Source organism: Aulostomus chinensis, chromosome 5 (genome assembly GCF_037954235.1).
Source record: "Aulostomus chinensis isolate RoL2024-O1b breed Wild chromosome 5, RoL_Achi_v1.0, whole genome shotgun sequence".
In the NCBI taxonomy this organism is placed as follows: domain Eukaryota; kingdom Metazoa; phylum Chordata; class Actinopteri; order Syngnathiformes; family Aulostomidae; genus Aulostomus; species Aulostomus chinensis.
Window position 1 is genome coordinate 3,250,308 of NC_141324.1, and position 26,827 is coordinate 3,277,134.

At 44.9% G+C, this 26,827-nt stretch overlaps 2 long non-coding RNA genes across 4 annotated transcripts; both read left to right on the plus strand.

Moving 5' to 3' along the window:
* The first annotated feature begins 1,576 nt into the window (after positions 1-1,576).
* On the plus strand, positions 1,577-4,507 carry LOC147260917 (uncharacterized). Of its 2 annotated transcripts, XR_015116044.1 has the most exons (4): positions 1,577-1,645; positions 2,267-2,438; positions 2,643-2,768; positions 2,935-4,507. It is a non-coding gene; the product is annotated as an uncharacterized LOC147260917 (long non-coding RNA). The 2 variants fall into 2 exon arrangements; XR_015116043.1 differs by having other exon boundaries at positions 2,267-2,768.
* A 724-nt stretch (positions 4,508-5,231) lies between these two features.
* On the plus strand, positions 5,232-14,011 carry LOC147260918 (uncharacterized). Of its 2 annotated transcripts, XR_015116046.1 has the most exons (4): positions 5,232-5,307; positions 6,217-6,567; positions 6,673-6,891; positions 13,315-14,011. It is a non-coding gene; the product is annotated as an uncharacterized LOC147260918 (long non-coding RNA). The 2 variants fall into 2 exon arrangements; XR_015116045.1 differs by having other exon boundaries at positions 5,303-6,567.
* Positions 14,012-26,827: the final 12,816 nt, after the last annotated feature.

Here is a 26,827-nt window from a genome sequence, read left to right on the forward strand (position 1 = left end):
GATGTGTGAGAGGTTTGATTTGAAGGAAGGACAGGGAGAAGAACACAGCAGCATCATGAAGGTTGGGCTGCTGCTCCACCCTTGAGTTGAGCTCTGGAGAATGCATGTGTGTTCGATGTGAGAGGAGAGGCAGCCGGACGCTGACACACTCAGCTGCTCCCTCCAAATGAATAGAAAAAGGCCAGTTGGAATCACAGCAGTGTAGAATTTTGGCATGAACTCCATCTGAAAACACCACTCAAGAACGCCAAGCTTTTCCTTGTGTCACACACTCTGGGATCATCTGAGTCTCACGTCCCACAGTGGGTGAAGCCTCCAGATATCAGCACACTGGAGCACATTGGCTCTGTCTGGGGTTGTCCACATGTTCCTCTTGAGATTAAAAGCTAGCATGATCCTAGAGCAATGAGCTGGGGCTCCATGTGAAGGAGGAAGTCTGACCTCTCCAGAGACACCAAGCTGGTCCATTCTGGACTTTCTGGGCCCAAACAGCACCTGTGAGAGCTGCCTCAATGTTCAGCTGAGTTCAGGGGTGTAGCAGCAGCCAAACCTTCATGGTGCTCCCTGGGTTATTTTCCCTGGCCTTCCTTCAAATCAGACCTATCACACATCAGAGGAAAGCTTCCAATCTCTCTCTCTCGCAGGAAGTCCTAAACATGGGGGCCGACAGGAGGGTTCCCCAGCTGAACCACCAGCATGGTGTCTGCACGTCATGGAGATTCTGGGTCCTGGTCCAGGCAATGACAAGCAGCCTGAGAAAAGAAGGTGGAGAACCTGGGAGCTGGAGAAGAAGACCTCTGTCCATATGGTCAGGGTTCAGGTCCTTCCTGGGACACACTGTCCCCTATTTCCACAAAGGTCTCCTGGTTTCTCAGCACAGTTGTGTGATCGTCTTCCAGCACTCCCTCCTCATCCCTGCATAGACCTCAGTCCATAGGGTCAGGGTTCAGGTCCTTCCTGGGACACACCATCCCCTATTTCCACAAATGTCTCCTGGTTGCTCAGCACAGCTGTGTGATCTTCTTCCAGCTCTCCGTCCTCATCCCTGCATAGACCTCAGTCCATAGGGTCAGGGTTCAGGTCCTTCCTGGGACACACCGTCCCCTATTTCCACACAGGTCTCCTGGTTGCTCAGCACAGCTGTGTGATCGTCTTCCAGCTCTCCCTCCTCATCCCTGCATAGACCTCAGTCCATAGGGTCAGGGTTCAGGTCCTTCCTGGGGGCTTGGTCCACCACCCTAAAGTGGTGGATCACCCGTCCCCTATTTCCACAAGTCTCCTGGTTTCCCAGCACAGCTGTGTGATGTCCTCCATCTCCTGTGTGGGAAGTTGATCACAAACCAACCCATCTCAGAAAATGAGAAGACCACGTCCCACTCCTCCCTTGAGGCGGTCGTGGTGTTTCAGCATTTTCAGCGCCCAAGAGCCGTGGAGGGAATGACTGTAAGATGAATGTGACTGTTACCTTGATGAGCTGTCTCCTGCTTCTTTGTAAACGTAGCCTTGATCAGCTCTCCCTGTTTTACAGGTGGACCAGTACGTCAGCACAAAGGGGTGTCCCCTCAGGGTGGTGATTGGCGTCCAGAATCACCGAACAGCAACCGTGCAGGTTGCAACATCGGCCTTGTCGTTGGAGGAGGATGCTGTGAGTTTGTGTTTGCTTTTCAAGATTCTTGAAAAAATATCAGATCTGCAAGCTCATAGTGCACTACTCGGGGGCAGACTTTGCGCTTGTAGATCTTCTATTTTTCAACAGTTAAAGCATGACGCTATAATGCTTAAAACACCAAGAGGTGTTCCCGCCCAAAATGGGTTAATGGTTAAAGTGGTTTGAATTATAGTGACACAGATGCATGGCCTTTAATAATAATAAAATAAATACATTGCAGTCAGATTCATCAATGTTGTGCAATCTTGTTTTGTCTGCAGTTTCCAAGAAATTTGCAATTCCAATCTTGGATTTAAAAGTCTATGACGATCTGAACACTGAGGTTGATGAGTAGGCGTTTACGTTTCTTGTGAATAAACCACACCTGGGTGTGCTTGAGGTGCGTTTACCTCAAGGCTCACATCCTGAAGGTGTGGCACTTATTACTCGGAGTCATATAATGCACACAGTCCTTGCTAACCTAGAATGTGAAGTATTTTTGCACTTCAAAATGCTCTTTGTTTCAAAACACCCAATGTAATGCAACATGGATCCATCCTCATCGAACATAATCTTTTTCCATTCTACGTGTTGCAAATGATCCCCTCTTGCTGATAGTATCACACCTGGACTGCTAGATTCAGCAAGCCCCTCAAGCCACTCCATTGCCAGCTCCAGAAGCTCCTTTCTCAGCTCCAGTGTGGAAAACGAGGGGGACTCTGATGACGTCATCATTTTGCAGCCAAGTCCTGCCCGAAGTAACAGAGCTGACCAGACTCGTCTCGCTCAGGTGAGCCTTGATGACTGTTTGAAATCGAGATGCTGATTCTGATAAGGGGGAAAAGCCCATGTACAGTTTTGAAGTAAAGGGGGGATGGTGGCCACTCACTTATTCTCGTGCCTTCATATTGTCATTTTGACTCAGCCCCCTTCGTGTTGCAACCTGAGATTGACAGAATAGTCGTTTACCTTCTCCCACTTCGATGATTGAAAGGATTCTGAAGGAGAAACCTGGAGGGGAGAGGATCATGAATGAGCATGCTCAGACAAAAAGTCTGACAGATTCTCGGAGACGTGACATGGTGAAGATACTGGTGGCACACATGGCCAGTGAACATGGGTATGACGGCATTATGAACATGAGCACCCAATGTACACTTTTTGTTTTAATTGGTGCAGACCAAGAGCCTTTTTTTGCAGAAGGCATCAGGAAACAATACTTTTGTTTGTATCTTGTGTGTGTGTGTGTGTGTGTGTGTGTGTGTGTGTGTGTGTGTACCCTGTAGGGCAAGTCCTTCAAGGCGTGTGCAAGAGGAATGTGCAATGGGCATCACTGCCTTGTTCCCTTATCTGGCAGACCCCCAGGGCAATTTGGGCCATGTAAGTAGATAAAAAAAGTCTGTAATTGCTCAAAATAGGACTGTTGAGTGCATTGTAAACAACATATTATTGAACATTTCTGGATTCTGAGCTTTCTCCTAGTTCAGCACTGCAGATGTCAGAGCCTTTGACTCCTAGTTCAGCACTGCAGATGTCAGAGCCTTTGACTCCTAGTTCAGCACTGCAGATGTCAGAGCCTTTGACTCCTAGTTCAGCACTGCAGATGTCAGAGCCTTTGACTCCTAGTTCAGCACTGCAGATGTCAGAGCCTTTGACTCCTAGTTCAGCACTGCAGATGTCAGAGCCTTTGACTCCTAGTTCAGCACTGCAGATGTCAGAGCCTTTGACTCCTAGTTCAGCACTGCAGATGTCAGACCCTTTGACCTTGATTTTAGCAGTTCTTCAAGAAGGGTGCGTGTTTTTTCATTTTAAGGAGAAAATAAAAGAAGAAAAAGTTATTATGTGAACAGTGCAAAGAATGCTTTTTTGCTCCAGTGGTGACAAATAAGACTGGGGCTCTGCTGTGATTTAAGTAATTTCATTTATAAACAATATAAACCAAAAAAAATTCCATAAATTAGAAAATAAGTGTTAAAAAAGTAGTGACATTGGCTGATCTACAAGCTCACAATGCTGTGAGATTGTAGATCTTATGTTTTCACTAGTTTGGGTCTTGGGCAAACATCTAGATGCATCCTGCAACTGGAAAGTGTCGCAGCAGTATGTGTGGTTCCAACACTTCCAGGTGGTCCAGATGCTGGCGACAGAACCCCTTTCAGCGAGGAAAAGCAGCTAACCACAGAAACCCAGTGTCATGAGGCCATCGCACTGATTGTAAAGGACCACACTAGTCCTTGCATGTGTTTGTTTCATCTCAGTGAAATATTCTAAATGTGTATTGTTTACATTCCGTTTTATTAACAAATATAAACTCTCAAAGTTATTAATTAATGCTTCTATTTTTGTGTGTGTGTTTTAAAATAGTTGGTAGGTGAAGTTGTGAGTGACTCCTGTATGTGTAGGACTGTTGTATGGATTTGGGGGATTGAATTTTGTCCTCTGAGTGACACCGTAGCTCCACAAGAGGGAGAGACAGGTAAAGGTAACCCAACAGGAGTTGGTAATGAGGAGGCTGCTTTGTTTGAGCCTGGGCCACAAAGGTTTGATCTCCAGGCTCCAGCGTAACTTCTGCTTCATTTGCACAGAAAAGAACATTGACGCCTGTTTAAACAGAAGAAAAGATTAAAAGTGTTGAAGCATCCTTGGTGAGCGCAGTGAGGTATGTTTGTTTATCTTGAAACATTGTATTATTGCAACATTGTGAGTTTGGATCAGTGTGCATGGAACACTTTGTTTGAAGGAATGTTTGGTTGATGTTGTAATATTATGGACAAAATTATGAAGATTGTACTGTGTTCCATGTGTGACATGTAGAGCTGGCTCAGGTGAGCCCCTGCATGGTTTCTCCCTCTCTCTTTGTTTCCCTCCTCCCTCTCCTGCTCTTAGGAAAGATCCAGGAGGACTCTGGCTGCTTCCTGTTCTGCCCTCCCACCTGACATCTGGGAGAAGAGTTGATTGGAGCCTGGTTGCCCCTCCACCTGGCTGGTTCCAGGGAGGCCTCTTTATCAGCCACTCCCCTGCTTTGTTCTGGGTCTCTCTCTCTCTCTCTGGCGGCCTGCTGAGCAACATACTCTGAGAAACCACTTTGTAAGATCAACTTATTTGGAAGTGGGAGGTGGTCGGTTGAGGTTAGATTGGGGTACCCCACACCTTACATCACGTAGTCTTCTTTTGTATACCACACTAGTTTATGGGTTGGTGCCATCCTTGTACGTTTTTGACAACCTTGATGAGTTAGACGGGCAGGCCTTTTGCTACTTGTGTTTCTTGTGTCAGGAAGATTTCAGTTAGGCCTTGTTTTGATATGTTAAGTTAATTTGTTTGGCACAATCCCCTCACGGCCTACCTTCCCTCCCACTTTGTACACAACTCTTGTTGTTTTGATCACCCCTTTGTGAAATAAATAATTCTTGCACTTATAATTTTCCACTTGGCTGTTTGTGTTATTCCTTGTGTTGCCGCAAGGAACGTAACATACTGTGAAGACTGTATGGTGACTTGTTTGTTTTATGTTTTGTATACTCTGACACAGTTTTCACGGTGCTCTGGTGAACGTGACGACGCTGCTCTCACTAAAATAAAAGACGCCTTAGGCATCAGTCGAGACTCTCTTTGGGGATCCAAGGGTTGCTACACTGATGAAGCATACAACTGATGAGGTAATCATGAAGGAGAAGATGAAACAGACCTTCACCCATCGCCAAGCAATGGTTCACAATCCAGTGAAGTCCTCTGAAATATTCACCACCTTTCCAAGACTTCCTGACATCGCAGGAATGGTGTGTGGCTCTTGAAATGAAACATAACTAACCCTTTTACAGCTGAAGCCGATTCTAAAAAAAAAGGCTTCTAAATCCTGTTTTCTGAAAAAACTTTCTGTCAGGGGTTCTCAAACCATTCCATGACAAGGACACCAAAAATGATGTGTAATTGGCCACGACCCCCATCTGAAAATGTTGTTTCAGGTCCCCCCAGAAGCAAAGATATGAATTCAAAACGTGTGCCCTCAAAGAATCTATCAAAGATTTGTGCCACCTTTTCACTATTAGATCCACGTGAACTTGTATCATGTATATGCTTGACTTATAAGTACACATGAGTTCAAAGTATCATGAACAGATAATACATAAGACAACAGAAAAACACTTCCTATCAATCTCAGCAACAGAAAGCATTTCCTGAAGCCACCTCTTGAAACATGGAGCCCTCCAGTTTAATCATTTGAATTCTTTAGCTGCAACCATGCCTGCTTGTAGAGCCTGTTTTTGAAAAGGAGGAAGAGTCCTCGTCCTGTCAGAGCAACCAAATACAGCAAAGTTCCAGTCTTGTTTGGAAAACCAATCCAATATATCCCACCAGAAGTTACTGAGAACAGGACAGTGCCAGAAGAAGTGTGCCATCGATCCTTCAGCACTACGACATCCATCATACGTGGGAGAAACAGATCCAAATATCTGACTAAGCCCAATTTTGGAAAAATGAAGTATACGCAAGACTTTGAATTGAATCAGTCTGTATCTCGAATCGATGGAACATTCCTGTACACTGACCAGGCTTTCCTTACACAGTGCCTCTGACACTGGGACGTCCAGTTCTTTGGCCCAGGCCTCCCTGAGAGGACTGGCGTCTACTGGAATCAAAGGCAGTGACCAAGCGAGAAATCAAATGTTGGGAGTTCCACGTGAGAGAAGTAAATCTTCAAAGATGTTGCTCTTTGGTTTAATGGTGAACTCTGGAATATCCTCGCACACAATGATGCCAAAGTGTGTCTGAGGAAGGAGGTGTTCAGATTGGAGCTGAAGGAATGAAGCAGATTTGTTATCAACCATCTTCTCCAGTGGAACAGAGTCCTCTCTTCCTCCATTCCAGAAGCACACTGTCCATCATCGCTGGCTTGAACAAATGGTTCTATGATACAGGTGTGTGGATTGACACATCTGACATTCCAAGCAATTGTTTAATAAGATTCCAGATCTTCAGAGGGTTTCAAAGAATAAAGTTATGACCAAGTCATTTGTCAGCAGGCTGCGCTCCCCAGTAAAGCAGTGCAGGAAGAGAGGTCCCTGAAACTGACACAGACTGGATTTTCAGCCGGGACGGGGAGACAGCAGACCAGTCATCGCCAGGGGAGCCCCACTGTCCAGTTTTCTGATGAATCGTCCCTACTTGAAAGGGCTCAAGAATACACAAGTGGTATTCCTCTTGGTTTGACCATTTATTTTGAAGGGACCAATTTGGAGCAGGTAAGAGTCCTAGGATGGACAAGGAAATAAAAGGGTATATTTCAGTTCCAAGAATAATTTACATTTCCCTTCAACATGAGCAAAATTATGCTAATTATGCAGAGCCCAATTTACTTGTAAACAATACTTTTCTATTTACAATTTACACATTCGCACCATCGCATTCAAGTTTGACTATGAAGGAGGAGGCTAGTCATGCAATATGGACAGAATGATCATCAGAAATCCATGAAACAATGTTTCCAGGATCACTACATAAGGCTTGGCCTGGTCGAAGCTACTTTGTGATCTATATTATTATGATTATGATTGTTGTTATTATTATTATTATTGTTATTATTGTTATTATGATTATGATGATGATGATGATTGTTATCATTATTATTATTATTATTGCTATTATTATTGTTATTATTGTTATTATGATTCTGATGATGATGATGATGATTATTGTTATTATCATTATTATTATTATTGCTATTATTGTTATTATTGTTATTATGATTCTGATTATTGTTATGATTATTATTATTATTAGGATTATACTTATTATTGTAATTGTTATTATTATTGTTATGATTATGATTGTTATTGTTATTATTATTGTTGGTGTTGTCAAGCATTAGCCAAATTAGCCACACACTATGAAACAATACATCATCATCATAGTCCTTTGAATTAGATGACACTTCATTGAATGCCTGCAGACTAGCACACACTATCAGACTACATTCCCCATAATCCTCTGCGACATCAGGAAACAAATTGGTGTGCTGTTTTCAAACTCTTGTTTCCAACTAAACAGCCAACAGCAACAGATGCACTTTGTGACACACATTGAGAACATGACCGCTGCATCAGTGGACTATGGACGACATCAAGTTGATTCAAATGTCTTCATTTTAAATTCACCAAGCAAACGCTCCACACTGGTGATGGGTGGATGAGGCGTCATGAAGCGTCATGAAGCGTCATGAAGCGTGTCGACACAATGACACACTGTGTTGATACTGTGTCACTGAATACTGACACCTGCTGGACTTTAAACTTCCCTGCAGGCTTGACAGACTGAACTGACACTGATTTGATGACCTGGTGTACACAATAATGTCATTGAAGTCTTTGCGTTCTTATTGGATCATTCCATGTCTTTAAACAATGTGAAGATGTATCTTAATGTGAAAATCTAAGTGAAAATGTTGGTAATGAGGACGCTTGAGGACTTTTACAAATTTTTATTTCAAAAAATTCGTTTTTCTGACATTTTAAAATTAAGTCTGTTACGTTTTTTTGATAAAACTTCTCCAGCTGTCGAAAACACGGCACAGATGAGGCTGGAGTGCAAAGAAATTGTAGGGACAGCTGGTAGAGGTTTGGACAGATTGTCTTTTGGTTGGCCCAGTAACTTACTGGATCCTGGGCCCTGGAAGTACTGCCCTCTGCCAGGTATCTCTGCACCTCCTGGAAGGCATCAGCTGTGGCACTTTTTGTCTGCCTGCCCACTTCCATGTCCAAATGTTGCCAAAGGTTATCTCAAAAACAACAAACTGGCATTTTAGGACATGATTTCCCACAACAACAAACAATGCAGGTTCCTGTGGACCAAACAGCAGCTAAGAAGGTAGTGTTGGTGTCTCTGTTCCTCTCCAGAAGCACACAACTGTTGACAGAAGGCTTGGCTTTCCAAGAGAACACACTGACACTGGTGTGGTAGCCCTGAGTGTCGTGACTGAACAACCATCAGTCTTAGACTGTTAAAGAGGCTAAGAGAGGACACTTGTCAGACATTATTGTGTCTGATCGCCACAACCCACGTGTGCTATTTAAAACCATTGACTCTGCTCTGAATGCCCCACAGCCTGTCTGCCTGGAAGCACCCACTGAAATGTGCAATGACTTCCTGCACTTTTTCATTGACAAGGTTGTTATCAGGAGGGCTCTCATCTCAGCTCCTGCCGCTGACCCCTCTGCTTCTGTCCGTTGCCCGGCTGTGTTCGATAAGTTTGAGCCTGTGACTTTGTCATTTTTAAAGATGTGGTTGGCCACATGAAGCCATCAGGTTCCCCTCATGATTCTGTCCCTCCTCATTTTTAAAAGAGGTTTTCCCCAGTATGGGGCAGTCAGTTCTGGGCGTTAGTAACAGCAGTCTGTCTTCTGGTGTTGTCCCCATTAGTTTTAAACATGCAGTAGTGCAACCACTGCTTACGAAACCTGGCCTTGACAGCACTGTATTGGCTAACTTTAGGCCCATCTCTAAGTTGCCTTTTATTTCTAAGGTCTTGGAGAAAGTTGTGTCTGCTCAACTGAAGTCTTTTCTGGATGAGCATGATATTCTGGAGGTTTTCCAGTCAGGTTTTAAGACTCTGCATAGCACAGAGTCAGCACTGCTTAGGGTCTTCAATGACATCCTCCTGGCAAACGACTGTGGAGATGATGTGATTCTTGTCCTGCTGGACCAAACTGCTGCCTTTGATACAGTGGATCACAATATTTTATTATCTCGGTTGCAGCACCTAGTGGGCATTTGTGGTAGTGCTCTGCGGTGGTTTAGGTCCTATCTGACAGACAGAACTCTGTGTGTAAGCTTTGCTGGTTCTGAATCTTCCCCTGCTCCTCAGTCATTTGGGGTTCCACAGGGCTCAATTTTAGGGCCTCTCCTTTTTTCATTGTATGTACTTCCTCTGGGCTCCATTCTCATCAGCATGGCATCTCTTTTCACTGCTATGCTGGTGACAGTCAGATAGATGTGCCACTAAAGAAGAAAGATGCTCTCTCAATCAAGCCACTTCTGTTATGTCTTGATGACATTAAAGCCTGGATGGCCCTAAACTTTTTCAATTTTAACGAGAAGAAAACTGAAGTGATGGTGTTTGGTCCCAGTGGCTCCTGTGAACCTCCCCCTATTGACTTGGGCCCCTTGGCTCTGTATGTGAAGCCAACTGTTTCAAACTTGGGTTTAAGATGGACAGGGATTTCAAACTAGATCGTCAAATAGGTGCAGTGGTGAAGTCCAGCTTCTTTCATCTGAGGCTGTTAGCAAAAGTGAAGCCCTTTCTTGCAGGAGAGCATTTTGAGACTGTGATTCATGCCTTCATCACTTCTCGGCTTGATGATTGCAGTGCTCTTTACTTTGGAATCAGCCAGTCCTCCCTCTCACGTCTCCAGTTGGTACAAAATGCTGCTGCTCGACTTTTAACCGGAGCAGGAAGAAGGAGCCCATCGTTCTGGCCTCCCTCCACTGGCTGCCTGTGCACTTCAGGGTTCATTTTAAGATTCTTTATTTGTTTTTAAATCCTTAAATGGTCTGGCCCCCCTTACCTCTCTGAGCTGCTTCACCCTCGTGCTCCTGCTCGGTGCCTCAGGTCAGCTGACCAGCTGCTCCTGGAGATACCGAGGTCTAAGCGGAAGCTCAGAGGGGACAGAGCCTTTTCTGTTGCTGCTCCCAAATGATGGAACGATCTGCCTTTGCACCTCAGACAGGCTTCTTCACTGTCCATTTTTAAAACTAATCTTAAAACCTATTTTTATTCCTTGGCTTTTGACCCAGCATGAGACTTTGCTCCTGTTTTAGTATTTTTATTGTTCTTCACTTGATTATTATGTTTTATGACTATTTATGTACAGCACTTTGTTTTCAGCTGTGGTTGTTTTTAAAGTGCTTTATGAATAAAGTTGAGTTGAGTCTTAGTTTTCAAAGACCTTCTGCCCTTGGAGGAGAGTTTTAGGCCTTCCTGGTGTTGCTGGACAGGCGGAGCAGGGACAGAGCAAAGCTGTGGTTTCTAAGAATGGAGAAAGTCCCTGACAACATGACGCTTGGGCCCAGAGTTCAAATACTGAACCTTTCCTTCAAGTATCTCTACATCAGTTCCTTTGTTCCACATCAAAACCACTGTTTTGGCAGTCCAACACTTCATCGGACAGTTGTATAAAACAACGCTGCATTCCTACTTTGCCAGGTTGCCTTGAATGTGGCGTCACTTCCTGTTCTGACACTCTGCTGCTTTTTCAACATTTTTAACAAGAAATGTTTGTTCACAATTCACTGAAACGAGTGTGTTCAATGCCACACATTTACAGACCTTTGTGTTTCCTTGAAGGTTCATGTTGGAACACTGAACGTAGTAAAATCTGTTCTTTAATGGGAAATCCCTGTAGATGAAGTGGAACATTCCAGAACTTCACTTTAACACACTCCAATTCAGAAAGTAACAACTCAGTAGCTTCACTTGACAGTGACGGACCTTAAACTGGGCTATTTTGATGGACTCCGCTTGCTTTTCCACTGTCAAATGAACTTTTCTAATGGGAAATTCCTGCTCATAGACTGGTTTGTTTCATAAATGAACCAGTAAGAGCCCTGAACTGAGAGAAGAACCTGAAAGGTCCTTGTTCTTCATGTGTTTTCCATGATGGGCCTGTTTTCCTGCAGTTGAAAGCACATTTCTCAACACTAAATGGACTGTAATTTCATCAGTTTGGACTGGGAAAGCTGCTGGGTATTTTTACAGTTTCTTCCATGGAATTTTGTGGAACAGTTCATGACTGTAATTGGACGGTACCGTCTGGAAACGCTGCTGCCAGACTTTTGACCCTTTTTTTACAGTGCAGTAAAGACCCAGGCCGTTAGACCTGTCCAGCCTCACACCATCTGGAGGTGTTGGTGCTGAATGGGCTTGTTCAGTGAACCCTTGGGGCTCCATCCACCAAAACCTGTCCACGTGGTCTCGGCCCCACTAGGACCAGGTCCTGTGAGTTTCAACTCTCTATGTACCAGGGCCCAGGAGCTGGAGGGCCCCTGAATCAGCAGTGTTGGTTTAGGTTGAGGGACAGAGTTGCTGAAGTTGGGGTTTTTGAATGTAGACACTGAGAGGACGGTCTCCAGTGACCTTTGACCTTGACAGAGGCCTTCCCACACCTGTTCTGGTTTGACCTGATTTGGGCTCTAGAGAGAGGAGAGGACAGGAGAGGAGAGAGAGGAGAGGAGAGGAGAGAGAGAGGAGAGGAGAGAGGAGAGGAGAGAGAGGAGAGGAGAGAGAGGAGAGGAGAGGAGAGAGGAGAGGAGAGAGAGAGGAGAGGAGAGAGAGAGAGAGAGGAGAGGAGAGAGAGGAGAGTAGAGGAGAGGAGAGAGAGGAGGACAGAGAGGAGGAGAGGAGAGAGAGAGGAGAGGAGAATAGAGGAGAGAGACGAGGAGAGGAGAGGAGAGAGGAGAGGGGAGGAGAGGCCTCCATGTGGCTCATGGATCCCTGCATGGAGAGACCGTCCCTTCTCCTTCTCTGTGTCCACAAAGCCACGGCGGTGGAACCAAAGGTCTCCAATGTGCAGGGTCCTTGACAAAGTGGGGCTTCATGGTGGTGGACTGATGGCTCTACCTGCTGCTACAACACAGGCTTGGGATTTCTCCTCTGGAGCACACAAGGTTGAGGTGGGTTTTCTAGCCCAGCCTGGAAGGCTCTCACACACTCGCCAGAATTCAGTTTCTTTGATGTGTCCTGAGATCAAAGACAGAATTCTAGGATCAAATACACTGGGAAAGCCCCCTGATGACATCATCAGGAATCTGACTTGGATCTGGTCCTCACCTGAGCCGGTTTCGTTGCAGCTCCTGGTTTTTGCGACTGCACTCGTGGACACGTTCAAAGATTTCTCAGTTTTCCACAGCGCCTGACCTTCAGGTCTGAGAGGACTGATGGATGGTGGTTCCTCTCTACTGAGCTGCTGGTTCCTGCCATGACAGGAATTCTACCAGTTGGTAAAGGGAGCTGTCAGCTGGGGACAAACCTGACTTCTGCTCAGCTCCACTGATGCTCCACCCCAGGAAGAAGGTAGGAAGTTCCACCAAGGAACCTGACAAGGTGAACCTGAGAGGGGAACCTTTTCAGGTGATGACATCATGAAGCTCCCTGAGAGAAGGACGAGTAGAGGGAGGGCACTTTGAGGAGCTAGAATATCAAACCTGTTCCAGTTCTTAACAATTCTTGGCTCTACTCCATGACTCCATGTATCTTGTTTGATATATTTGATGTCTTCAGTATGAATCTCCAAAGTAGAAGGTAGTCCAAATAAAGGACACCACTGAAGAAGAGGGTGTCCTCACTTCTGAGCGGTAGTGAGTGGCTGCTCTGTCCATGTCCTGTTTTTAAAGTACTATTTATTTAGTGGCTTTAGGGGCAGACAACAAAAACAGCATCCCATTTTTAAAGTGTTGCATCGTGAGGTGTAGAGGTCCCAGGTGGAGGGAGGACTGCTACCCACAGTTCTCTGTGCTGCCTTGACCCCCCCCCCCCCCCGCTGAGCCTTCTGTTCAGCAGCCTGTAGCTGCCGTGCCACACGGTGCTGAGGCCCTGCCTCAGTTGTAGAGAGCAACACTCCAAGAGCCAGGATCCAAAAGGGTAACAGTTCACCTTCACTATCTTTGTCCAACAGAACCCCCACCAGCTTCGGGTGGTGGACCAGGCCCCCAGCTCTGGCTGTGATGGAGTTCTGTGGCCCTGATGGTGTCCACTTGTTTCCAGGCCAGACCAGGCTACCAGGAGACATGTGTGGAAACAGGGAAAGGGTGGTCCACCACCCATTCTCCAAACCCAAACCCAACCCCCACTGAGGAAGCAGCGTGTGATCCCAACCCACTTAACGGCCGCACCTTTGCACCTCCCTGCTGGATTTGTAGGCATGGCTTGTGACCAGGACATGGATGAATGCTGCACACAGCAAAGCCATGTGAGCATTTGGGGAAATCTGGGAATCCTGAGGGTTCCTTCCAGTGTCACTGCAGGCAGCATTGCAGAAACACATCAAAACAGGATTACAGTTCAATAGCAGGGATTTTCAGGGAGTTCAAGGTGCTGGGGAGAAGTGGGGTCCCAAGAACTGAAGGACTGTGCACCCCCTTTCTCCTCCTCAGACAGGTCTTTGCCCTCCTCCCCAACCAATTTTGTTGGGTTTTTCTTTTGATCTTTTGTTGTGAAAGTGCCTTTAGTCGTTTGTTTTATTGATCCTTTCATTTAAAAGCACTTTTAGTTGTTTGTTTTGAACTAATGAGCACATTTTTACTCCTAATTTCTAATATCATGTTGAATTGGTGATGTAACTGTTTAATGTGTGTTTTTAATATTGACAAATGTTTATGTACTCAAATAAATGTTCTTCCTTCATTTCACTACGTTCTCTGTCCTCTTTGATCCTCCTAATGACTCACTGATTTATCCTTCTATGGTTCTGGTTCTATCAGTTCTAAAATACAGTCTCCAACAGACAGAACCAGAGACCTGCGTGTGCTCCAGAGTCCCTCTGCTTCTCCAGCTCCCAGGTTCTCTACCTTCTTTTCTCAGGCTGCTTGTCATTGCCTGGACCAGGACCCAGGATCTCCATGAGGTGCAGACACCATGCTGGTGGTTCAGCTGGGGAACCCTCCTTTCCCCCTATGACACTCATCAAACTGCCTTCAATCCTGTCAACAAACTCTCTTAGAAAGTGATGTTTCTCTTTTTTCAAGATGGTGTTTCTTGACCAGCACCTTTTCAAGTCTCTGAAAGTGGTGGGAACTCACTGACAGGTGCATCAAGAAAGGATCCTCTCACCACATGGCAACGCGCTTTCCCCTGAAATGGAGGTCCCATGAAGGACTTTAGGTAGGAATGATGTGGTGTGGTGGAAGGTGAGAACTGGGATGCTGCATGTAAAAGGTACTCCTGAGGCTGGAGGTGTCACCCTTAACACTGGAGGGCCTCTTGCCACAGTTGGGGGAGCTGGGAAAGTTTCCGGAGGTCCACATTTACAGGGAATGAACAGGGGTGCTAACGTTGCTGCAGGAACACCTCATTCCAGCCGTAGTGAACGGGCTCCAGTGTGGCAAATGTTGACCGCTCTTAGTTGGTGACAGCAGCTGATTATTGCTGGAAAGGTGAGCTTGGAAGCTTTCCTCTGATGGTGACAGGTTTGATGGGGGGGGGGGGGGGGGTGACCAACTGTGTCAGGTGAGAGATGAACCCCCCAGAGCGGTCAGGTTTTGTGTCATGTTAGATTAATTTGAACCAGGATTGCCTTCTCTGACTCTGTCATTGTCAAACAATGCACGGCCTCCCATCAACTTCATAAAAACCCATGAATGGGTATTTTAATGTGTGTCAGTATGTGTTTTACACACACACACACTCACACACACTCACACACACACACTCACACACACACACACACACACACACGTGAAGGACAGGTACCGTTTCTGTTCTCAGCTCCCTAAGAGTCCATGTGACTCACCCCTTCATAAAGGTGAAGTCTTATTTCACAAAAACTGCGGGGGAGCCTTCCAGTTCTGAGGTTAGCACCCCAATATCGGAAAAAAAGTGAAACACTGAAGACAAATCTCAAGAAGAACCTTTGTCCCTTCCCTCCCCAGACGGCAATGTCACGTCCATGCCCTAGCGGTGTTCTTGGTTGGCCTTGTGTCTGTCTTGTCTCCTGGCTCCCGCTTTTATATTGAAATTGAACTCTGCTCTCATTTCTGGTAACTTCCCTTCCCCTTGGTGTGTTTCCCACCAGGCCAGAAAACGGACCGAGTACCGGTTTCTTCATCTTCAAACGTTCTCGTCAAAGAAATCTTCATGTGTAAATGTACATTTTGGTGTATTGTTTGTTTGTTTTCTTTTTTTATCTGTTCCCCTCTTTGCTTTGGAATGTGATACAGCCTGTCAACCATTTGTTTGTTAAATAGACAAAACTAAAGAAGCAAATGAAACATTTCGCTGATTAGTTGTGAGCCTTTTTTTTGTATCACAAACATTAATTTGTAAATTTGTGGAAAAAGGCAAAGAAAGCAGGAGTGACCCTCCACATTAGGAGGGACTGACAAAGACTTGTACCTATGATAACCCAGCCTGTCATTTGGAAAAGAGATTCTATGCCTTGACTGAACTGGGAGGCTAACAAAGCCTGAGGAAAGCTAAAAACAATCCAAAACGTTGCACGCTGAGACTGATGTCATTACGGCTATGAGGGGCCCTAACCCTATGTTCAGCACCTGAACAAAGTACTTGCATGCTCTTCAGTGAAGTATTTTTGAGTAATTCTCTAGAATAGTACTCTCAAGTACTATGACTGGGGTGGCAGTATTTCAGTTTGTTTTATTTAGTACTCATTCCACCTCTCCTTTGCCACCAATACTTGTTGTGGTCTGCATGTCCAGCGAGTGAGAGATTGTGTCAAACGTGGTGTTTTAGGGCTCCTGATCTGTGTCCTCCATGTGACTGAACCTTCATAACTCTTTGTGGCCTCGCTAAAACCACCAGAAACCCTAACCATCTTTGGGTGGTGGACCAAGCCCCCAGGAAGGACTGTGCATTCCTGCTCCCCACGTTTGTGGAGGGCAGGCCATAATTCTAAACCTAGCCCTTACGGTTCCAAAGTGCACCACTTTTGCTGGGGTGGTAGTCTTACCTTATACCTCCACTGATTTTATGTGTTCAAAGAATATATGCCACTTTATCTTAATCACTAATGTTGTGACAGAGTGAGAATTGAGCTGTCGTGTTTAAAATGGAGCTGCCTAAGGCCACAAGGACCAGGTCATATTTAAAGGCTATTAAGTCGACTTTTTTGAAACCCCACCACCTTCAGGCTTCATGCAGGATATCTTAGTAACCCATGCGAAATGGGAGACGAGAAAGCACTTAGGTGGGAGGGGACACTTACCTTAAAACCCTGAACCTTCACCCTGAGCAGCACCGATAGAGTGGACGCCTGTCCGGATGGAGGGCAAACCTTTCACTTGATTTGTTTCACTGCTCGTGGAATTTAAAGTTGGCATCACTCAGGCTAGGAAGCTCCTACACACACCTGCTTGCTACCATCGGAAAGCCCGTACACACATTTGGGGAGGGTAGCCAGCGTCTCGGGACTCTGCCCCCTACAGGTTGTATGTACACAAAAGTTACTGAACAGTTTAGCCTCAAAGAGACGGTGACCTAAAAGACATGCATATCAAAACAGGTACATGGAGAAGGGGCTGTTAGCTCGGGTGCTTGGAGGCCACTTTTGTTCCTTTGCACCCAGCCTGAGGAAGACACAAATTGTGTCGAAACGTCGCACGGGCACATGTTGACGTTTTTGATTTCGTTCATACCGAACCCCTAGCCCTAACCGCTCTCCATGCACCTCAGACAGGCAGGGAGTCAAAGTGTCTCTGAACAGTGACACAAGCAGGTGGAGAGGGAGGCGCTGAAGAGAAGAAAAGAACAGGCAGAGTTTCACATAAGCCATTTCAGCCCATCGGACCACTGGGCTCCGACAGGTAGGCCGACCCTCTACCTGTCCAGGTGGTTGATTTAGTGGACTGGATGTCTGTGGACCTGAACAGCTAGGCATCTGACAGCAATGAGTTAGACTTTGGGGTAAACTCTGAAGAAGAGGAAGATGAGGATGATGGAGAGAAGAGGAAGATCAGGGTGACATTGACAACTACGATGACGGCGTGGCCAGCAACGTGGAGAAACAGGGTGCCGACACCTTTGACCCAGAGGAGTACCAGTTCACTTGTCTGACATATAAAGGATCTGGTGAGGACGCCTCCCTCGGTAGGGTTTCTAGGCACGTCCAACAGGGAGGAGGCCTCGGGGCCGACCCAGGACCCTGGAGGGATTATATATCTCAGCTGGCCTGGGAACGCCTCGGGATTCCCCCGGAAGAGCTGGTGGACGTGGCTGGGAGAGGACAGTCTGGGCCTCCTTGCTGAGGCTGCTGCCCCCCCGACCCAGACCAACCGGATCAGAGGAGGACGATGAAGATGATGAAATGAAATGAAACCCCTCTTTTCCTTTTTTTATTTTTAACCCTTTAAATAATAAATGAAATGAAAGACACTTGTTTTGACTAATATATTCATCTGAAATTATGTTTTACGATTGATAATAATAATTATTATTTATTATTATTTTAATAATTACATCAGAGGTTAGTGGTTAGGGTTAGGGTTCGGTGAATGAGCAAAAAACCCTCCCCTCAATGGGAAGGGAGGTGCACGGTCCATCCACTTGTCAGACCACCATACCACCAGTCCCCTTGAGGTGGATGTGCACGGCAGCACTGGCCATAGTGCACTACCATCCACGGGTCATCATCCTTGGAGTTCCCCATTGCTGGGTTCTGTTTTTAGTGTATCGGGGTAGCCTTTGTCATGTATTTAATGAATTTTTAAGGGTCCTATATTATTTATTATTCATTATGAAAATATGAAATCAAATGAAATGGAAATAATGTTTTAAATTGTTTATGAAAAATCAAATCAAATTATTTTTAAATCAAATTGCTTTGAAATAAAAACCAAAAAGTGTGCCAAAAGGCAGCGTTTCAACCCTGGGAAGAATCTTCATCAGGCCTGGCCCACAACAGCCAAGCACAACCCAGTGCTCTCCAGTGCTAATAAACAGGTGTGTAGTTTCCAGTGTCAAAGCAAGAAAGAGCCTCTCCTGCCCCTCCCTCTACTTCTACCCTCTGTATTTTCTCTACAGAAAAAACCATGGAGATGCTCTCTGCTACTTTGGCATTATGCCATGCTAATGAGCCTCCAAGAAGCTCAGCATCATCCTGGTCTTTCCGTCAGCAGGAAGCCTCAGAGCGATGGAAAGAGTCAAGACCATACAACCTTCAATGCCTCTGACAGAAAGAGGCTGTTGGTCATCCACTGTGTTGCCACTGCAGTGAGCCTGCTGTCATTCGGTTGGCATTCTTAAAGACTACATGTATTCCATGGTAGGCTTTCTTTAGAATGAGTGGTCAGTGGGTAATTATTGTTTCTTTTGGGGTGGTAGAAAACTTCAACATTTCAGAAGCATCCCACAGGAATGTGGAAAAATTGTGTGGGCCTGCTGTGCCCAACTGGAAGGGCGGAACCCTGAGACACATCCCAAATCAATCCAACTTTCTATGTCCCCTCATTCAGACCCTCTTAAATTGAATTTATATTTCTATTACTATTCCCATGAAATCATCTTATAATCATACTGCCTTTCCCTGACAGGTACAGAGATTGTCTTCCTGAGGAGTGGCTCTGTGGCAACTGTGACGGCCTGCATCACAAAAAGCAGCCCCTCCACAACAGGGAATCCATCACTGATGGTTCTTTAAAGCTATTCCTCCAAGTACCCACATCATGAAAAACAACCATGGTTATTGCACCCACGAGCAAGGTATGTCTTGACCCAAGTCTTAATTTTTCTTCATATGTATCTCTGGCTTGTGACAAATAATAGCAGGGAGTGGTTCCTTTTTTTGGTCAGCATGCATTTTTCCAGCTGTGAGGGCACCATGCTGTTCTTATCAGGGCAAAAATACCGCCACATCACCGGGGAAACCAGTGATTTTAATGACTATCAATGGTGAGGACAATTCACTACACCACACAGACCACGCCGATGCAGTATGCAGCAAGAAGGTTCCGGGTGGGAGTCCCGGCTCGAGTGCAGGATCTTTCTGGGTGAGTCTCCATGTCCTCGCTGTTCCTGTGTGGGTTCTCTCTGGTTCTCCAGCTTCCTCCACAGTCCAAAGACATCAGGAGGGGACGAGGCTGATTGATTCTCTAAATTGACCGTAGGTGTGAATGTGAGTGTGAATGGTTGTTCGTCTCTGTATGTTGGCCCTGCGATGGACTGGTGACCTGTCCAGGGTGAACCCCGCCTCTCGCCTGTAGACGCTGAGATAGGCTCCACCCCCCGCAACTCTGAATAGAAAGGAATAAGCGGAAGACAATGGATGAATGAATGAATGTTACGTTGGTGATGTCACTGTGAAATGCAGGTTTTGATATCAATGTTGTTTTTCTCCTTTTCAATGTTGACTTAAATAAATGTTCTTCCTTCATTTAACTACATATTCTTGCTTTTTTATCCCTCTTAATTATTCATTCAATTTATCCTTCTGTTTCCATCCATCCATTTTCTTCCACTTATTCCTGTTAAGGGGGGGTGGAGCCTGTCCCAGTGACTGTCAGGCAAGAGGCGGGGTTCACCCTGGACAGGTCGCCAGTCAATGGCAGGGCCAACATATCGAGACAGACGACCATTCACAATCTCAGTCGTACCTACGGTCAATCTAGACTGTCAGTCAGCCTCGTCGCCTCTTGATGGCTCTGGCCCGTGGGAGGAGGGAGAGAACCCACACAGGGAGAACATGCAGACTCCATCCAGAAAGGCCCGCAGAACCTAGTGTTGGTTGGTGCTAGTGGCTCATGTTGCTTTGGATGAGAGGAGACGAAGGAAAAGCTCAACGTGGGGGAAGGTGGAGGTGAAACTGGCACGGGAGAGCAAGGAAGAAGAAGCTGGGACGAGACTTGGCTCCATTGGTGGAAATGGCACCTATGGACAAGTCTACAAGAGACGACATGTCAAGGCTGGACAGCAGGCTACCACCAGGGTCCTGGACGTCACGGAGAATGAAGAGGAGGAAATCAAACTGGAGGTTAGCATGAAGAAGAATCCCAGCACAGAAACATGGCCACCTACTAGGGTGCTTCCAGTAAGAGGAGGCCTCTGGACATGAAGACCAGCTCTGGCTGTGATGGAGTTCTGTGGAGCTGCTGACCTCACACTCCTGGTGAGGACCTTTCTTTCCTGCCCCTCTCTTTCTTTCTCTATTCAAGAAGACTCGGCCTGTCGTGTGTGTGTTTATTTATTCATACATTTTATTAAAAAATGCAAAGTTTTTACATTTTAAGAGCTCCTAAAATGAGAAGACGTAAAAGATGGAGCTTTGTTGTTTTCAGTCCAGGCTTTCTTTGATAGCGATGGGTGGACGGTGGTGCGCTACAGGCGGCGGCGTTGCTCTCATCCAGCGACTGAGCCGCCCGTCCCTGAAAGATGAGGGAAATCTCCCCCAGGTGCTGCTCCACCAATGTCACAAAAACAACCCCACTTCAGGTGTAGAGAGCAACACTCCAAGAGCCAGGATCCAAAAGGGTAACAGCTCAACTTGAACTATCCTTGTCCAGCAGAACACCCGCCACCTTGGGGTGGTGGACCAGGCCCCCAGCTCTGGCTGTGATGGAGTTCTGTGGAGCTGCTGACCTCACACTCCTGCTGAAGAACACTGAGAGGAAACAGCTGAAGGAAGAATGGATGGCCTACATCTCCAGAGAGGTACTCAGAGTTTTTGAGGACTTTCTCCTCCAGGAGGGGGGCCTGTGCCCTCCTCCCCACAACACCACCGATGGAACTTAAGCACCGTTCACAGAAAACCACCATCCTGAGGCAGGCACTTAAATGAGTAGCGTTTGCCTCCTGCTAGGGAGGACAGCTTATCTTGCTAGCGTTACGTTAGCTAGCAGCTAGGATAGAAAGGTAGTATTCTTGTGTGGAGTGGAGGAGCATGGGTAATGCATTCCTACCCATGACCAGCAGAACATGTATGTGACCCATGTATTTTAGAGCAGCCAATAGTTCCCCACCTCCTAGACATGTGTGTTATTTCAAGTGGGTGTCTCATGAAAGTGTGGTTGAACGGTCAGATGGCTGATGCTGAGTCAGCATTCCTAAAGAGGCCAAGGCCGTTTGTAGCCTGCTGCACCACACTTGAGTGAGACGGATCAAAGTTTGTGTCCAGAACAACTTGACATTGGGCCGCTCATCTAGACAACCAGTCCAGTGAAGCCCTGCTGTCAGGTGACCTGGGGGTCATTAGCATGTGTGTTAGCTGAGAGGAGAGGCAGCCAGAGGCTGACACACACAGCTGCTCCCTCTACATGAAGAGAAAAGGGCCAGTTGGAATCAAAGCAGTGTAGGACTTTGGCATGAACTCCATCTGAAAACACTACTTGTCACCTCCTGGATTTGAATGTGCTTTGTCTCATTGTTCCGGTGCTGCTCGCTCATGTTGGTCGTCTTTGTGTGATGCAGGTGAAACTGGATTTTACCAAGACGCTAGAGGAAGGAGCAGACGTGACGCCAGCAGCACGTCGGCCTCCGTGACGCCGGATGCGCGTGATAACGAATGATTTCATCAGCTGAAGGCAATAAACTTCATCTGAAACAAATCTCACAACATGTCTCTCTCTGTCTGTCTTATTGTGAGAATCTGAGTCTCACGTCCCACGGTTGGTGAAGTCTCCAGATATCAGGATACCAGCAGTCCAGGGAAAGGTCTGGGGCCATGCTAGCTTCCCCAGCATGGGGGCCGAAAGGAGGGTTCCCCAGCTGAACCACCAGCATGGTGTCTGCACCTCATGGAGTTCCTGGGTCCTGGTCCAGGCAATGACAAGCAGCCTGAGAAAAGAAGGTGGAGAACCTGGGAGCTGGAGAAGCAGAGGGACTCTGGAGCACACGCAGGTCTCTGGTTCTGTCTGTTGGAGACTGTATTTTAGAACTGATGGAACCAGAACCATAGAAGGATAAATCAGTGAGTCATTAGGAGGATCAAAGAGGACAGAGAACGTAGTGAAATGAAGGAAGAAACTTTATAGAAACCAACATTTTATATTCAAACAACATTGATATTGAAACATATTTAATGGCTGCATTACAAACGTAACATCATATTTCAAATTATTTGTGAAAACGATCTTTTTATTTAAACAAAGAACTAAAAGTGTTTTTGAATGAAAGAATAGAAAGTTCACAAATAAAACAAACAACTGAAGGCCCTTTGGAAAAAAGATGAAGAGAAAAACAACCAAAATCTCAGGGAGATCAAACAAAACCAAAGCGCTCAAAGAAGAAGGAGTGTCAACTCAATAGACAAAGTGAAGCCTTGACAGTCAGCATGTAGTGGTCTTGAACCTCCCGGTTCAAAATGGCAGTGCTCCCTCCTTTTGTCCTTCTCAGTAGACACTGTTTCCATCTTCCCCTCACTCTCCCCTGTCTCCACACATGTTTCCTGGTTGCTAAAGGTCTTGGTCACAACCTTCCCAAGTTCCAGACCCAGACCATCTTCTGAGCCAGGTCAGATAAAGACTTTCCTGTCCTTCAGATGTTCAGGGTTGATGAGGATCAGGGGCCCGTTTCACAATGCAGGTTTAGTGAAAACTCGGGGTCTGTTAACCCTGAAATTAGGAAAACTCAGAGTTTTCCGCTTCACAAAGGGAGGTCACTCAAACCAGAGAAAGAGGGTTCACTCTGGCCTGTTTCACAGACAGCGGTAACTTAAACTCTCGGTCAGTTACCGCAGTAACAGACGCCCTGAAACTAACCTGGTCGGGACCAGGTTTTTGACAATGAACCTCGAGTTTCTCGCTGACTCCGCCCACTTTCAGAGCCACATCCCCCATTTGATTTCCACATTCATTCATCAGCAGACAAGTTTTGGCGAGTTTTCAACTAACATGGCAGGTCCTTTTGTTGATGATCCCGTGGATGAAGGTGCAGCATTGCTGCGCACAATTAAATATTCGTCAGGAGATGGAGATCAGACCATAGACGTTCTTGCTGTTCCAGACAGTATCGGAACCATTTCACATCACAGTCCATCGTCTACATACACAACCTCCTCCGTCCTTACATTGGCAACATCACCAGTCGTAGTCATGCTCTCATGTCATCTGTCTCTCTCTCTCTCTATGTATATATATATATACTGTATATATATCTCAAGCCATATTACATTTCATGAAGGCACTGGTGTCTTGGGGGTTTGGTTCTGAGGATGAACTCCCTCAGCCACTGGCCTTCCTACACTCTGGCTCAGGTCCTGCTACTGTGCCTCTGTTAGAGGTGGTGGTGGTGCTGGGCCCCCACCCGTTTTACGGGCATCTGCCTTCTTTCTGTTGGCTGAGTAGAAGTCTGTGTTCGTTTAAAAAGGCTAAATCCTTTATTAGAACATGATATCCATGAAAAGACATTTGTGTATGAAACCAGCATTGGTTGGGGATCAAACAACTATTGTACACAGTCAAACAGCCACTTAATATTTAACTTACAATGCAGAACATGGGGTACCCCTGAGGTGGTCTGAGGTGGAAATTAGTAGCAACTCTCACTACATTACTGTAGCATCATTTCTGAGGTTAGTAGCAACTCTCACTACATTACTGTAGCATCATTTTGAAATTAGTAGCAACTCTAACTACATCACTTTAGCATCATTTTGATGTTAATAGCAACTCTCACTACATGACTGTAGCATCATTTTGAGGTTCGTAGCAACTCTCACTACATCACTGTAGCATCATTTTGAGATATTTAGCAACTCTTTCTACATTATTTTCAGCATCATTTTGAGGTTCGTAGCAACTCTCACCACATCACTGTAGCATCATTTTGAGGTTTTAAGCAACTCTCATTACATCACTGTAGCATCATTTCTTAGGTTTGTAGCAACTGTCATTACATCACTTTAGCATCATTTTGAGATTAGTAGCAACTCTAACTACATCACTTTAGCATCATTTTGATGTTAATAGCAACTCTCACTACATGACTGTAGCATCATTTCTGAGGTTAGTAGCAACTCTCACTACATTACTGTAGCATCATTTTGAAATTAGTAGCAACTCTAACTACATCACTGTAGCATCATTTTGAAATTAGTAGCAACTCTCACTACATCACTGTAGCATCATTTTGAGGTTCGTAGCAACTCTCACTACATCACTGTAGCATCATTTTGAGATATTTAGCAACTCTTTCTACATTATTTTCAGCATTATTTTGAGGTTCGTAGCAACTCTCACCACATCACTGTAGCATCATTTTGAGGTTTTAAGCAACTCTCATTACATCACTGTAGCATCATTTCTTAGGTTTGTAGCAACTGTCATTACATCACTTTAGCATCATTTTGAGATTAGTAGCAACTCTTACTACATTACTGTTGCACTATTTTAAGGTTCGTAGCAACTCTTCCTACATGACTGTCAGCATCACTTTGAGTTATTTAGCAACTATCACTACATTACTTTTAGCATTTTTTTGAGGTTCGTAGCAACTCTCACCACATCACTGTAGCATCATTTTGAGGTTAGTAGCAACTCTCATCACATCACTGTAGCATCATTTCTGAGGTTAGTAGCAACTCTCACCACATCACTGTAGCATTTTTTTGAGGTTAGTAGCAACTCTCACCACATCACTGTAGCATCATTTTGAGGTTTGGAGCAACTCTCATTACATCACTTTAGCATCATTTTGAGATGAATAGCAAGTCTCATCACATCACTGTAGCATCATTTCTTCGGTTTTAGCAACTCTCATGACATCACTTTAGCATCATTTTGAAATTAGTAGATACTCTCATTACATCACTGTCAGCATCATTTTGAGTTCATTCGCAAATCTTACTACATCGCTGTACCATCATTTTGTGATCATTAGCAATTCTTCCGACATTACTGTCGCATTATTTTGAGGTTCGTAGCAACTCTTACTACATTACTGTTTATTATTTTGAGGTGAGGAGCAACTCTTACTACATGACTGTTTATTATTTTGAGGTGACGAGCAACTCTTACTACATGACTGTCAGCATCACTTTGAGGTTGTTTTGAAACACTTACTACATTACTGTAAGCATCACTGAGTTTATTAGCAACTATCACTACATTACTGTCAGCATCATTTTGAGTTTATTAGCAATTCTTCTTACATCACTGTCGCATTACTTTGAGGTTCGTCGCAACTCTTACTCCATTACTGTTGTATTATTTTGAGGTTAGTAGCAACTCTGACAATATTACTGTCAGCATCATTTTGAGGATTGTAGCAAGTCTTACTACATGACTGACCTCATCACTCTGAGGTCATCAGAAACTCATAATACATCACTGTAGCATTATTTTGAGCTGAGTAGCAACTCTTTCTCCATTACTCTCAGCATTTTTGAGTTCATTAGCAACTCTGACTACATTATTGGAGCATCATTTTGAGGTTATTCGCAACTATTACTTCATCACTGGAGAATTATTTTGAGGTTCTTAGCAATTCTTACTACATTTCTGTCAGCATCATTTTGAGTTCATTAACAACTCTTACTACATTACTGAAAGCATTATTTTGAGATCATTAGCAATTCTTACTCCATCACTGTCAGCATCATTTTGAATTAATTAGCAATTCTTACTACATGACAGACCGCATCATTTCCTTGGTTAGTAGCAATTCTCATTACATCACTTTAGCATTATTTTGAGGTCAGAAGCAACTCTCACTACATAACTGTCAGCATCATTTTGAGGTTAGTAGCAACTCTCACTACATCACTGTGAGCATCATTTTGAAATTAGTAGCAACTCTCACTACATCACTGTAGCATCATTTTGAAATTAGTAGCAACTCTCACTACATCACTGTAGCATCATTTTGAAATTAGTAGCAACTCTCACTACATCACTGTAGCATCATTTTGAAATTAGTAGCAACTCTCACTACATAACTGTCAGCATCATTTTGAGGTTAGTAGCAACTCTCACTACATCACTGTCAGCATCATTTTGAGGTTAGTAGCAACTCTCACTACATCACTGTCAGCATCATTTTAGCATAGGAGCAACTCTGACCACATCACTGTCGCATCATTTCTTAGGTTAGTAGCAACTGTAATTACATCACTTTAGCATTATTTTGACATTAGTAGCAACTCTCACTACATCACTGTAGCATCATTTTTATGTTCTAAGCAACTCTCACTGCATCACTGGAGCATCGTTTCTGAGGTTAGTAGCAACTCTCACTACATCACTGTAGCATCATTTTGACATTAGTAGCAACTCTCACTACATTACTGTAGCATCATTTTTATGTTCTAAGCAACTCTCATTATATCACTGTAGCATCATTTTGACATTAGTAGCAACTCTCATTATATCACTTTAGCATCATTTTGACATTAGTAGCAACTCTCACTGCATCACTGGAGCATCGTTTCTGAGGTTAGTAGCAACTCTCATTATATCACTTTTGCATCATTTTGACATTAGTAGCAACTCTCATTACATCACTGTAGCATCATTTTGAGATTAGTAGCA